The following is a 13,543-nucleotide window of genomic DNA, read 5'->3' as shown; positions in this document are numbered from 1 at the left end:
ACTGAATTAGCATTGCTGACAAGAGTCTTGGCACCAGGTATGAATGCAATGAATCTACATTTTTTGGCAAATGGACATCAAGTACTTGTACTTCCAAGCTACTGACACGTCAGATAGAGGATATACTTAGGACACATGACTTCACAGTTCTAAATCAGGTCACTTGCTACAGTACAGAGATCACAAGCCTCACACTCCTGCACGATCAAAAAATGTCAAAATATAACCAATTATTTTCCTGACATGTAAGCTCTCTGCTTATCCTTCATACGACATGAAGGGTGTCTACTTACCAGTTTAACAGCCCCATATTGACAATAGTATCACCGTTGCTGCCTGCCTGCCACCCCGCTTCTCCTCCCCACTTCTTTTAACTAAGGAATCACCTGAATTACAGAAGGGTGGAAGAAAAACAACAGTCCAATGAAACAGCCAGGATAAGAAATCCTGTTTAAAAAGTCATATATGTACTTTCATGTACCAGTTTTAATTCACTTTGTAAGGCATTTTAGCTGACTGAATCAGACTTTGAAAAAGCAGTTATAGGGACACAGCAGTCACAGCCCTCTACAGAGCCAAACTGAACTTGCTGGTTGCAAAATAAAGTTGTGCTAAGGGTACAGTTAGACAAGCCAGCTTAAGTAACGTAATAGCTCCCTGACATCAAAAGGATATCCCTTCCGTAGCTCCCTGACATTGTCAGCCCTGCACCTTCCCTCTCCCTTCTTCATTTCCAGCCACACAGCTCCATCCTGCCTGTGCTGGCTCTCACACTTCTCTGACCTCTCTGGCCACATCTATAATAGTAAATAAAACAGGGCCAGAGCACAGGCTCAAGCCATGCTGTTAGCGTCCTCTCTGACACCATTTTGGCCCTTACCAAGTTGGCACCCTCCCAGACAAATGGGCAGGCACGGTTAAGGGGACAGCAAACGCAGAGCAGCAAACTGCTCTCCACTGGCAGTTTGGGTGCAACCATGCTGTTTCGGGAGGAAGACTGTTAGGTGTGTGCAATCTTGCCGCCTTGTTACAGGTCCGGAGAACAGTCCCTGGCATATTTTATTCCCCAGCGTAGACACAGCGTCAGTGAAACAATTCAGTTTATTAAGCCAGTAGAGATGTAACACAGGAAAAACAGAGCTAGAGATAGCTGAACAGACTCACTAAGGGGCAGCAAAAAGGAAGGATAGAAACACATGGATGGTAGCACAGGAAAGAAGCACGGAGAGGGAGCCTGACTGATCTTTAACAACAGTTGCTAGATCAGATCAGGCCATGCTGTGTAACCACACCTCTCGCTGTAAGCCTCGTATTTGCAGGGCTATCAGGAACAACACAGAGAGGGGACATCCTATTGTATTCTTTTTTCGTATTTATGTCTTCGTATATATACACACACACATGCACACACACATGCATACCATGTAGAAGACAAATAGAATTAATGATAGCTGCAAACTGAACAATTCTATATTCTTAAAGGATAATCACTATTACATTTCCATGGGATTTATTACAGGATTTATAATCTTGAGAAAATGCAACTCCTTGTAAATTTGGTTAGAATTATGGCAGCTCAGTATGCTGAAAATCAGGTGCCCAAAACATACATGTAAGTTGAACATTTGACAGCTGTTTGAAAATACTGGCTTTTTTATGTACAGTCCCACCTCTATGGAAGCACAGTACAAAAAATGTACAGCTGCTGCTTTTTTCAAAAGCAGTATCCTGTGCTGCTTGTCTCTTAGTTACATATATTCTAAAGCTGCTACCTGATTTGCTTCTAATCAGACTGGCCTGCTTAACTGCACACAGCAGTCTTTTGTCCTGAGGTGGATAAGCATAAATAAATAAATAAATAAATAAAAGAATTCATTTCAGAGGTAAAAAACAGTTCAAATTTCTTATGTGCTCTTCTCTGTGGGCAGCTATGTGGAATATGAATATACACATTACACCATTTTTAAATTTCACATATATACAGCATAACAACATAAGTCTACCTTGTGCCCACAGAGCAAAACTTCCAACAACCAACTGGTCAGAAACGACCACAGGCAGAACATTCTCCTGTTTACATAGCTCTCTTGTAATGAAACTGCATCCATACAGCCTCTCACACTGGCAATAAGCCCACTCAAAACCCCCTCACAATGCAGCACACTTACTCCAAACTGAATGTTTACCTACAGGCTAAGAAAAAAGATTTGAAAAGCCACACTTAACCATTTTCAACTTTGCTGAGTAAACTTCAATGTCCAATATTCTGTGCATACGAACACTGGCTAGTTTTTCAAATTATTCTTAAGACTCCTAACCTTTACCAAGAACCTAATTCTAGCCTCCATTAGAAACATAATTTTTATGCTGCTAATGCATAGTTCTTGTAATCTTCCCCTGAAAACTGCCAACAAGCCAACAATATTCACTATGACGTGTGGGTTGCCGTTAATTTTATTTTATTTTAACATTAGAGTGGGTGAATTCATCGACCGTTGTAATGGAGCATTCATCAGTCCTATTGTACAGAATGCCGTCAAGCACTGCCTGCTAATAAACCCAGGAGTCTCCAAAGCAGTCTCTTGACACAACACCCACCTTCTCCCTCTTCCTCCCCCTCAAATCCAAATGGTTCTGTATTATATTTTTCAGCCTTACTACTCTAGGGAACATTTTCCACACATGTTGAATAAAGATGAGAGAAAGTTTTGTTTTGTTTAATATGAGCCTGGACAGTGACTCCAATGCCATGTATGTAGTAACATTCTTGCTGAAGCAGTAACACTAACAGGAGGCTAGGAAATGTCAACAGTAATTCAAGTCTTCACTTTCAAATAGATTTTGCAAATAGACAAAAGTTCTTCTTACCATCTGAACGCTCACATTCTGGTTTAAATTCAGTGTTGTCTTCTGTGAATTGTTATATCAATCATTTCCAGTAAATAATTATTTAAAACAAAACAAAACAGGCATGTAGCACTCTTATTTGTGTAACAAAAAATGAATGGCAATACAAGCTTATATGCAGACAATAGAACTTACTCAGACAGCATAACTGTGCTGGATGCATGGATACATACAGCAAGACAGTAAGCCCTGCCTCCAAACCTTAATCATAGGCTGTAGAATAGTTTCAAATGATCAATTTTTTTGTTAAATCTAAATAACATTAGGACAGATTGTGGTATCATTTTTCCATGCAAAATACATCAAACTCTAAACTATTCACAACAACAAATGCTCTCAACTCCAGGATTTTATACACTCATAGATGAGTAAGAAGTTACTCAACCAGCAGTTAATTTGCACATTGAACAGCAGCTCTGGTTTCCTTTTACATACTTACCAAGAAACTGAAAATGGACTAAAAAGATACAAAAATATGAAATACAAAAATATTGGACTAACTCACTTTCACATGTATTTCAGCTACCTGGAATCAAATGCCAAAGAAGCTTACAACTTCAGTAGCTGCTAACTACTGTGAGTTCCTGAAGGCAGACACACTTATGAACAAGCTTCTTTTACTATTTGGAAAGATTAAGTGAATAATCTCTTAGTTTATAATTTTTTTTTAAACCATGATAGCATATCAGCATTTCTAGAAAGTAGTAGGTAACTTGCCAAATGCTTGCAAATTTATCTCATACTGTTAGCGTTTCCACACGCATGAGACAACTTGAACTCAAAACAATAAATTTAGATGAATATAGTACCACAGAACAAACTATGCCTGTTTGGTAGTTCTCAGCTTTCAATCTGCAAAGTAAAAAAAGTTTCTATATCTTATGCTTACAGCATTTTAAAACACAGCAAACAACCACACAAACCAGTCATGTAACAGCTTAAACCTAAATCAGGATTAGAATACCAATGAACTGTATTTTATAATTTGTATTAATCTGTGCACGAGAAGCCCTTCACTGGACACAGAAATTATACTTCCTAGATACTTAAAAGACACATGCAATGCACTTATAAATAAATATTGTTTCATAAGCAGAAACTATTAGAACTGGTATGAGGAAGTGGAATCAGATTTGGCAACATCTCAATGCCACATGCAATCTGGTCACACAACAGTCTGCTCATATCAATTTAATGTTTTTAAAACATGCCAAATATCACACTCTTTAAGATTGAGAGATTTTTGTTTTATTTTGAGGACAGTGATGATTTAGAGCCTAACCTTACCAGATAAGTACTTTTTTGTTCAGTGAATATTCAGCATTCTACTTCATAAAAAGTCATTCAATATTTCATTTTACAGACCTGGTCCTGTGAAATGCTGAGCACTCTACTTCTAAAATATTAAGAATTCAGAATTCTACTGGATAACGCCTTTATACAACTTTTACATAGAAGTCTAACACAGCAATAGATACTGGAACATAAGGAAATCTCACTTACTCTGTTCTCCTGATTGTGCTACCACTTTCCATTTATCAACTATTTGTTTGCACTACTTGCTCAGACTTCTTTCCTTGTCAGTTGACTATACATTAATCACACTTTACAGAAATTCTACCTCAAATGTTTTTTCTTCTCTAGTTGTTCAAAAACAATGCCAAGATAGCTCCCCGTCCACGTATGTGCTCACCACTTCACGCAGCATCTTGCAAGGTTGAAACAGAAGTTGTTTTCCAGAATCTGTTCCCTTTCCATTTCATGTGCACATTGGTGATAACAAGTGGCTCTTCATTAACAAAAAGCTGCTGACATTCTTTCTTAAAAAAAAAAAAAAAAAAAAAAGTCAACAAAATTTCCCAAAGCTTACTATTCTGATTTTATATTGATATCATGCAATATAATGCTTTTTAGTATTTCTTTATGCTTCTTCAGAAAAAAACACTGTCATTTCACTTGGGCTAAAATTATTTTTTAAATGCCTGAGGCTTTTAATACAACACCTCATTTTACAGCAGGACTACACTGACATCTAGCTAACTAGGGTATATGACTGGCATATCACAGTATCATTCTGATCTTTTTTCTCCATACTACAAAAATTCAAAAGCACTCAGCTGAGACCACTACAGTGAAATTTGTGCTATTTTAATTATTTGTTATAAAGGAAGATACTTGTACTCATAAAGAGCATTCTCACAAATGTCCAAGTCTTCATGTGCACAAACTGTTAGAGTAGTTATGGTTTCCGAGCTACAAACACACACATCCCACACGATGTCTTTGCAAATGACCTTTGAAGTACCATTTACACCCCAAAGGTAGAGATTTTTCTTTTATATACTTTATAAGGCCTGTTAAAAAAAATTACAAAAAAAAAAGCATACATAGCTATAAAAATAAATAATGGCTTGATTAAAATGACTTCCCTGTCCACTCAACTGAAAAACAAACAAATAAAAGATTCAGGGAGATTTTGCAAAAGCAGTCAGATTAAATTAAAAATGTTAAAATTCCAAAGTGCTGTAAGAAAATATGTTTGTGTTTATAATAAATATGAATTCAACTTCATTTCTTTTCCAAGACAAGTATGGGGTTCTCTTTTTTTTCCCCTTGCAACAAATATGCCATGTCCAAGAGAAACAGAACTCAGAACTCAAATCTCAGCAGGTAAGCTAAAGCAAAGTAAAGAGAAAAAAAAAAGTGGTATTTGCAATTTTGAAGTAAGAGCTTCTTCTAAAAAAATACTAAGAAAATTTACATTGCCCTCCTTGACTACTTTGGGTGAACAGTGAGCACTACAGTCTATTTTCCAGAACAAGATTAATATCCTAGGCCATGTATCCTACTCTCCTGTAGGACATTATCTTCTCTAATATTTTTATAACACTCAACACATAAAATATTTTATATTTTACAGCATAAGAAAATCACAACTGAAATGCAGCCCTTTCTCCATGGTTTAAAATTCATAACGCCCTTTAAGAAGACCACAGTATTGAGGGGTATGAATAGAAAATGAAGACATTAAAGAACTACTGAAAAGCAAGTGAGACACCCACAAGGTTTTCAGGACGTACGGGTTTGTAATAGGTAGCCAAAACTCCCTATGCCACCTGATTGTAGAGGATGACAGTCAATATCAGGCATCAGCAGATTGATAAGAACTTTTTTTTTGGCTATGCCAAGTGTTCCTTCCAAACATGGGAAAAGAAAGGGAGTGTGCTGGCTACGCAGTTCTACAAACCTCTGATAAGGCCTGTGCGCACTCTCACCCTTCTGAAAGACTACATTGCACTACTTAAAATCCAAAAAGTTGCCACTAAAAGTAACTAAGAGCCAATGGCTGCTTGATAGCTCATGCCAAATAACAAAGGTTATGATACTGGTTTAGCTTTGAGTAGACTTGTGACCACATCACATGAACCACAACTGCCGTCAGTTTCAGCATGAGACCAGGTAGCCTCAATATTAAGTCAGTGATTCAGAATTTATAAAGGAAACAGTTTTATAGCTTATCAGTTTTGCTACCTGCAAAGACCACATGAATTTCAACCCAGTAATCAGTGTTAGATGCCAATAAGAAAGTCTGTGCATGTTCTATAATACCAGTGCAGTTTGATTAAAACTTTCCTTCCCAACAAAACTTATGCAACGCCTTTATTTGTGCAGTACTACTAAGACATCCAATGCCACCAAAGTGCCAAACATCATTATTCCAGATAATCCTGTCTGACGAATCCTGTACTCATACGTCTTCCGTCAGAGAGCTTAGGGACAGCTACTCCTGTCAGTGAGGCTGTGCTAATCTTAATATGAATACAAGGCAATACCTTTTAGCACTCCTTTCCATTACTTTTTGAATGCTATCTTTTTCACTTGCTTTTCAGAAAGCAAGTGGACAGCCCCATAAGGACAATCAAGAACATGTTTTTCTCATCAAACCACAAAAGCAAATACAGGAGGAGCTCCCACTGACCCACGCCTCACTCCAAGGATGTAGGACTCTCCTCTGACCAACCGACTGGTAAAAGCACAACCTGCCTGACCAAGCCAAGCCAATAAAGGTAACCTCCAAGAACATATTTTCTGCCTAGTGCCCAAGTTCATTTCTCAAACCAGGTTAAGGACAATTCAAATGTGCTGCATGTAAGAGACTTGACAGCTGCAAAACAGCACCTTACATGACAGGACACGGTCTTCTCCTCTGTTCCCCACCCCTCAGCACCCTGCAGTCTCCCCACAAAGTTTCCAAGATCGCTCTTTACCTGCAAACGCCAGCCTCCGCCAGGGCCGGCTCTTGCTCGTCCTTTAGCTCCTCTGCCCCCGGGCTGCCGCCCACCGCGGTCCCCGCACGGCGGGCAGCTGGCGCGAATCCCGAGCGCAGCAGCAGGAATAGCTAAAGCATCTCCCCAGGCCAGCTAACTCCTCTTCGCCTTTGCCACCGCCGGAGTTTCGCAGAGGGCTTCAAAACGCGGCGGCGAGATACGCAAATACATACAAAATAAAAAGAGAGGGGGAGGAGAAGAAAGGACAGGTCATTAGCAAAACCGCCACCGTCTTAGCTAGGCGGGGGCGTCACCCAGCCGCGCTCCTACCGCCTCCGCCCCTCCCCGTGCCCCCCTCGGCTGCCGGAGCCCCAGCCGGGATACAGGCAGCCTCTGCACCGCAGGGCGCGGGGAGGGGGGTGCCCCTAAGGCAATACCGTGCATTACTGCCGGCCCGCAGGCAGGCGGAGAGGCGCTGCCGCCCGCGGCCGCTCGGCGCCCATGGGCGCAGCGGGCCGGGGCCGGGGCCGGGGCCGGGCAGGGTCGGGTCGGGTCGCGTCGGGTCGCGTCGGGTCGGGCAGGCACCGCCGCGCCCCCGGCCGCGATCCGCCGTCGGTCCCGCGGGGCGCCCGGCTCTCGGCACGCGCGCGCTCAACGCCTCCCAACCGCCGCTGCCGGCGCGCGAGCACCCTCTCGCCGCCAGCCTCGGCCGCGGGCAACAGCCGCCCGGCGCTGTCAGCCCGGCGGGGCGGGGCCGGGCCGGGCCAGGCCAGGCCGGGCCGGTGAGGGGGGGGAGGAGGAGGGCAGCAGTACCCCGGTCCTGCGCCTGACCGACTCGGGGCGGCGGGGTGACAGCCTGACAGGTACCGGAAGTGAGGTCGTGGCACACACCTCCCGCAATGGCCGCGCGCGATTGGTTGGGCGGGGAGAGACCTGCGTGGGCCGGGCGCAGCGCGGGGGCACGCGCTGCCCCCCCCCCCCCCTCCCGCCCGGCTCCCTCCGCGCACCCCCGGCGGCTTACCGGCGACGCGCGCGGAGGGCGCCTGACGGCGGGAGAGGGGGGCGAGGCTGAGGCGCTGACACTTTCCGTCAAGGGCGAATAAAGCTCGGCCGGGCGGAGGGGCGGGCTGGCTGCCCGTGGGCAAAGTCTGCGCTCGCCTCCCCTGACCCACCCACCCGCCCGCCCGGGCCGTGCGCGGCGGGGCTGCGGCCGGGACGGGCTGCGGGGGGCGAGCGGTCGTGCCCTGGCCCTGAGGGGAGGTGCGGAGGAGCCGTGCGGATCGTGGCGCAGAGACTTCTCCTTGAGTGCGGCCGGTTAAGAATAGCTTTGTCGTGTTTAGAAAGTTATCGCGGGTCACGTCTACAAAAGCCCGAAATCCTGAATAAAACCCAGCAAAACCCTGAACGAGGCTTTGTAAAGGGCTTTGGCTTCCTGAGGCTCTTAAATCTTAGAAAGGTAACCAGAAGCATAAATACAGTGGTTTTAAAAGGGGGTCAGCTTCCCCCCCCCCCCCCCCCCATTCAATTTCTGCTCTTTGACTGCTTCATCTGTGTTACATTTCTCGATGATCCTCATGATTGTGGTCATCACTTAACAAAAAATATAACTAGGGGTTTTTTTTAATCCTATGATTGCATTTTCACTTTCACATTGTCACTCCATTTGGGAAAAAAAAAAAGCACTTTATTACTGATCTGAGTAGTCAATAACATAGGTGCCAGGAGGAGAAAACATGACTCATTTCAGATGTTTCCAATGGGAAATTATTTTACAGTTACCAAGTACACACACACACATGCAGCTTCTGCTTGTTTTTACTCGATGGAAACATAGTTTGTGGCAGTTCAGAAAACAGAAACACAGGTCCAGAAGGGAAGGAAGGAGAGCACTGTCCTGGAGGCTCGGCCCCTACTGCAGTGAGCACCATATTTAATTCCATAAATTTCTCATAAATTTGGGTTAAGCACATGGACCTGGACACCGGAGCACTCAGTACAGGAACAACAGTAATGGTAGAGGCTGAAAAAAACACCAGAAAGCATGCCTCAATACCAAACAATAAAAGGCAGTATTAACCATGGAAAACAGAAGCTAGCAAAAGCCCTCACATTTATTTAAGGCTTTTTCACACTATTTCAAGATGGTTCTGGTCACAACCCGACTTCTCAACCATTAGTGCTGCTCCAAGGTCTGTCCCAAGCCAGGCCAACACCCAATGCCGCAACAATCAGTTGATTTAGTAAGTTAATTCCCAATTTTAACAGTTACGTATTTCCCCACAGTCTGTGTGTAACAGAGCTCAGCTGATAACAAGGATCAGGGACTACTTCCATAAAAGATGTTATCTGAGCAGATGACTTTTTCATTCAGTTTTCTTTCTTTCTTTCTCTCTTTCTCTCTTTCTTTTTTCTTTCTTTCTGTCTGTCTTTCTTTTCTTTCCCCTGAAATATACACAAACAGGATAAGGTTCTGTGCAGTTACAAATGTATATTGGTTTTCTTTGGGTGTGTAATCAGCTCTTAAAACTGTTTCCCCTCTTGTTTTGGCAAGGAAGCTGTAGAGAGTGAGGACAGTTGTGTTTGAGTTTCCATATTGAACTTTCAGACTGGATTTAGGAGGTCTGTTTGCATGCGTACTTGTATTGCTGGTTCCTGAGGTGACATTGTACAAGCGCTGCAGTACAATTCTCAAAAGTAAGATCTTGTTATGGTTGCGGGCTTTTGCCTTGGGAATATACACATTTTGAGGGATTCACCACATCAGGGCTTCACTGTTGCCAGTGAGAGGCATGCCAGGCTGTCTAGGCTTTATCCTAGCTGTCGAGCTCACCTAGCTTTTCTGAGGGGCAAATAGATGTTTCATACATCTTGTCCTGGCTCACACACTAATGCTGTCCCAAAGGCAGTAAAAACACAAAATATTTATTGGAATTTAAAATGAGTTGTGGGCTGTTTCCTGTTTATAAACTGTGGGCTCCCCATCCCACGCTCGCTGATAACCAAACTCGTAGCAACCTCCATCTACAGTGTGGTCAGCAAAGAGGACTGTGTTATCCCAGACATGGAGAAGAGCTCTCTTAATCCCTATTTTGGAAGTGTTTTCTTCTAAAGAAGTTGCATACATTTTGTCCATAAAAATGGCTGGTGTTGCACAAAGCATCTGTAGTGAAGGAGGAGAATGTATCCCACATTTAAAATATTTACCCAGGAGACCATACGGATTCCTTTTTAAGTGTAGATTACTGACTGGATTGTGTCAATTTGTATCGCAGTTCAAATCTTAATAACATACTAAATATCATAAACACCCATTAGCTATTTAAATCTGCAAGCTTTTAGAAATCAGAAATTAGATTATTTACTAGGCTTTTAGCGGGAATAAGCTTTAATTAGTGTTATATTCTATTAATATGCAATAACCATATTACTATTGCCTAACAGCTCGGCAGTTGTGAAACAAGCAGCCAGACTTGTGCAGCCGTTGATTTTCCATCTTTCCAGTAGCCAGCTGGCTTTGTCAGAGGTCTCCTCGGTCATGCACAGCATTTCTGTGACAAAATGTTCTCATTTGCAAAACAAAAATGCCTTTCCACTTATTTAAAGGCCAGATACAGAGTCTCTCATAACAATTCTGTGGAAGCAGATCCAAGTCAGCACAGACTCATTCAGGAGTTTGGGAAACGGACTATACCAGCAAAAATTGGCAGCACCTTCGCCATCTCCTCCAACTACGGGTAAAACGCAGGAAGTGGGCTGACCCCATGCTCAAATATTTGTTGTGGTTTCTCTTGCTGATCTGATGATAGAGATTTTAACAGACAATGTGCCTTGTTTTTGCTGGGTCATCATGAAAGACTTTCCTGACAAAGTCGATATAATAAGTAAAATAGAGCCTTCCCATTTAGGTATTTATTTGAATGGGAACTGCAGAGACCAAGCATCGTAGCCAGCATTTTATAAGCTGAAATAGCATACATATGGTTCTGTTTCTCTTCGTGTGATTACTGAAGTTTTACTGAACTAACATGTACTAAATGAAAACTATTTTAATATTATTGAATTACTCTTCTTAAAATTATAGAAGTGGCTGGACTGTCACAACAAGTTTTATGAACAGAGGTCACTAACAGAAGTATAGAAAACTATTCGAGTATGATTTAAGACTTTTTGTGTATAATTTTGCGCATGCTGAATCCTGCCCAATTGTGCCTGGTCAAAATAAGTCGAAGGCAAAAGTCCCATGTGATAATGAACAGGAGATGATTGCATCTGATTTATTTCAGTTAATACGTGGGTTATGTGCATACACAGTATGCAAATTATTGTTAAAAGAGTTCTCTCTCACCAAATCAACCCCCTTAAAAAAAAACCAACAACCAAGCAAAATGGTGAAACAGAGGAGACCTGTGAGGTTTGTCTGTCCTGACCTTTCATTATGAAGCTCTGTCCCAGCATAGCAGTCTTGTTATGGAAAAGTCTGTGCTACTTTGCTTGGTTGTTAGTTTTAGGGCAGGTTGGTTTTGAGGGTTGGTTATTTTTAAATGCACATCCCTCTGCTGGATTAGAACAAAGCTCTAAGACTGAAGGTGATAAATGAAAATGTTTTAAGTTAAATCCTATGAGGCTCATCTGCCTCATTTTAATATGACAGGTTTGGGATGGAACCAGGATGCAAGTTACAGGTTTACACAAGTCTAATGTTCCACAAAACTATTTAGACATTGGATATATTTTTTTTTAAATCTAAGCTGAGATTTTATTTCCCAACAAAATAAGCAATTAAAGTTGTTACTTATATTTAATTTTCATTAGAGATGTTTACCATGCCATCCCATCAATGTAAGGTATCGACTCAGTCATTCAGATCATTTCTATCCATATTTGAAGGTCACTTTGCTCGTTACTCTTTACTTACTAGTGAAATAATTCATTATTTGTCAGAGTGTCAAGATCAAACATTCCAGATGTCTGTACGTCTCTTCCTGTGTCAAAAAGACTAAGAACAGTTGCATGTAAGATGATGGTGCTTTAAATTTATCAATTAACCCTTCTTAACCCAAAATGTTTAGAAGGTCTCTAATAACCGATATTCTTTTTATGCTGGTGCTGTCATCATCACTATGGATAGCTATATTGTTGGCAGCAATGTTGAGAATTGTTGAATTAACATTTTTTTAATGTGACAGTTCTCTCCCCCCTGCCCCATTATTAACGTCAGTCTGTTTCATTTCTCCATTTTAATAGAAAAGTTCTTCTTTAAAGAAAAACTGTTAGCAGTGAGCAACCACCTTTCTTACAGTAATGCAGGATGCACACATTAAGGGTGAACTGAAAGAGAGGGGGAAAACAGTACCCCCCTCTCCTCCCCCCCCAAGCTTTATCTGAGGGGAAGCCACCCACGCTTAGGCCTTCTGCAGGATGTGAAGGAACCATAGGGGAAACTATTAACTTGAAAACAGTTTATAGGAATAAGCAATCCTCTTAAAACTCAACTGTGCTGTTCTTTTCCAAATCCCCCCTACCTTCTCATCGGAATAGTTTCTTCCTCCAGTGTAAGATTCCTCTTCTACACATTTCTTTTTGTACTGGACACTGTATTAACAGATTCAGCAGGATTTAGCAGATTTATTTATGGTTTTATTGTCTCTGAGAACTGCTAAAAAATCAGTTAGACTTTGTATAATAAAATTACACAGTTTTAGAAAACAAACCACTGCTCGGTATCTTGAACTAGGGAGAAGTTTTGTTATCCTGTTACTGGGGTTTTTTGCTCCTTCCTTTGATGCACGTGGTACTTGCCATGATGTGTCATTGAAGGGATAACAGGTTCCTCCCATATGTAAGTTTTTTTCCTATTATCCTTGGAAACAGATGTACTTTTAATTAATTCTTAATTTAATTGCTTAATGCATTTTAATTTATCGATCCCTGTATTTCTATTGAAATACTATTTCTACTGAAATACTATTTCTACTGAATACTCTTTGAATGTTTCCTATTTCAAAGAAAGAGTTTATTTTCTTGTCTAGGCTTCTCACTTCTTCCTACTTCTGCTCTGTTGGCTCAATGAAGTCTTTGTTGCCCCTTTTTCCCCAATCTCAGTTTCACATTTGGTGTTTTATCTGTCTCACTGAGATTCTCTTCTTGGGCGACATCTTTAAAATCTCTCCCTGTCATCACCACCATAACTGTGATTCATATCTTATTCATTAGTTGACTATTGCAACATCTTTTCTGGCCTCCATTCTTCCTCCTCTCCAGCTAAAGCTATCTTTTACTGTTCCTCTCAAGTCTCTTTTCTATTTATGTCAACTCTGTATCCCTTCCTGATGTCTGCTTCCAATTCCCAACCCTTCTTTCCTGTAATA

General features: G+C 41.7%; 1 protein-coding gene across 5 annotated transcripts in view; it reads right to left on the bottom strand.

The window, feature by feature from the left end:
• Positions 1-4,727, bottom strand: part of PPARA (peroxisome proliferator activated receptor alpha) — a 38,718-nt gene extending 33,991 nt beyond the window's left edge. For 4 of the 5 annotated variants that reach the window (XM_075507719.1, XM_075507738.1, XM_075507748.1 and 1 more), the window contains exon 1: positions 4,601-4,727. The gene's annotated coding sequence lies outside the window, so the exon portion shown is untranslated. The remainder of the gene's footprint in view (positions 1-4,600) is intronic. The other variant, XM_075507729.1, reaches the window with a different exon arrangement.
• Positions 4,728-13,543: the final 8,816 nt, after the last annotated feature.

The sequence above is a fragment of the Mycteria americana genome, chromosome 1, assembly GCF_035582795.1.
Source record: "Mycteria americana isolate JAX WOST 10 ecotype Jacksonville Zoo and Gardens chromosome 1, USCA_MyAme_1.0, whole genome shotgun sequence".
Classification (NCBI taxonomy): domain Eukaryota; kingdom Metazoa; phylum Chordata; class Aves; order Ciconiiformes; family Ciconiidae; genus Mycteria; species Mycteria americana.
Note: the sequence above shows the minus strand (reverse complement) of the source record. Positions and strands in the feature narration are given on the sequence as shown.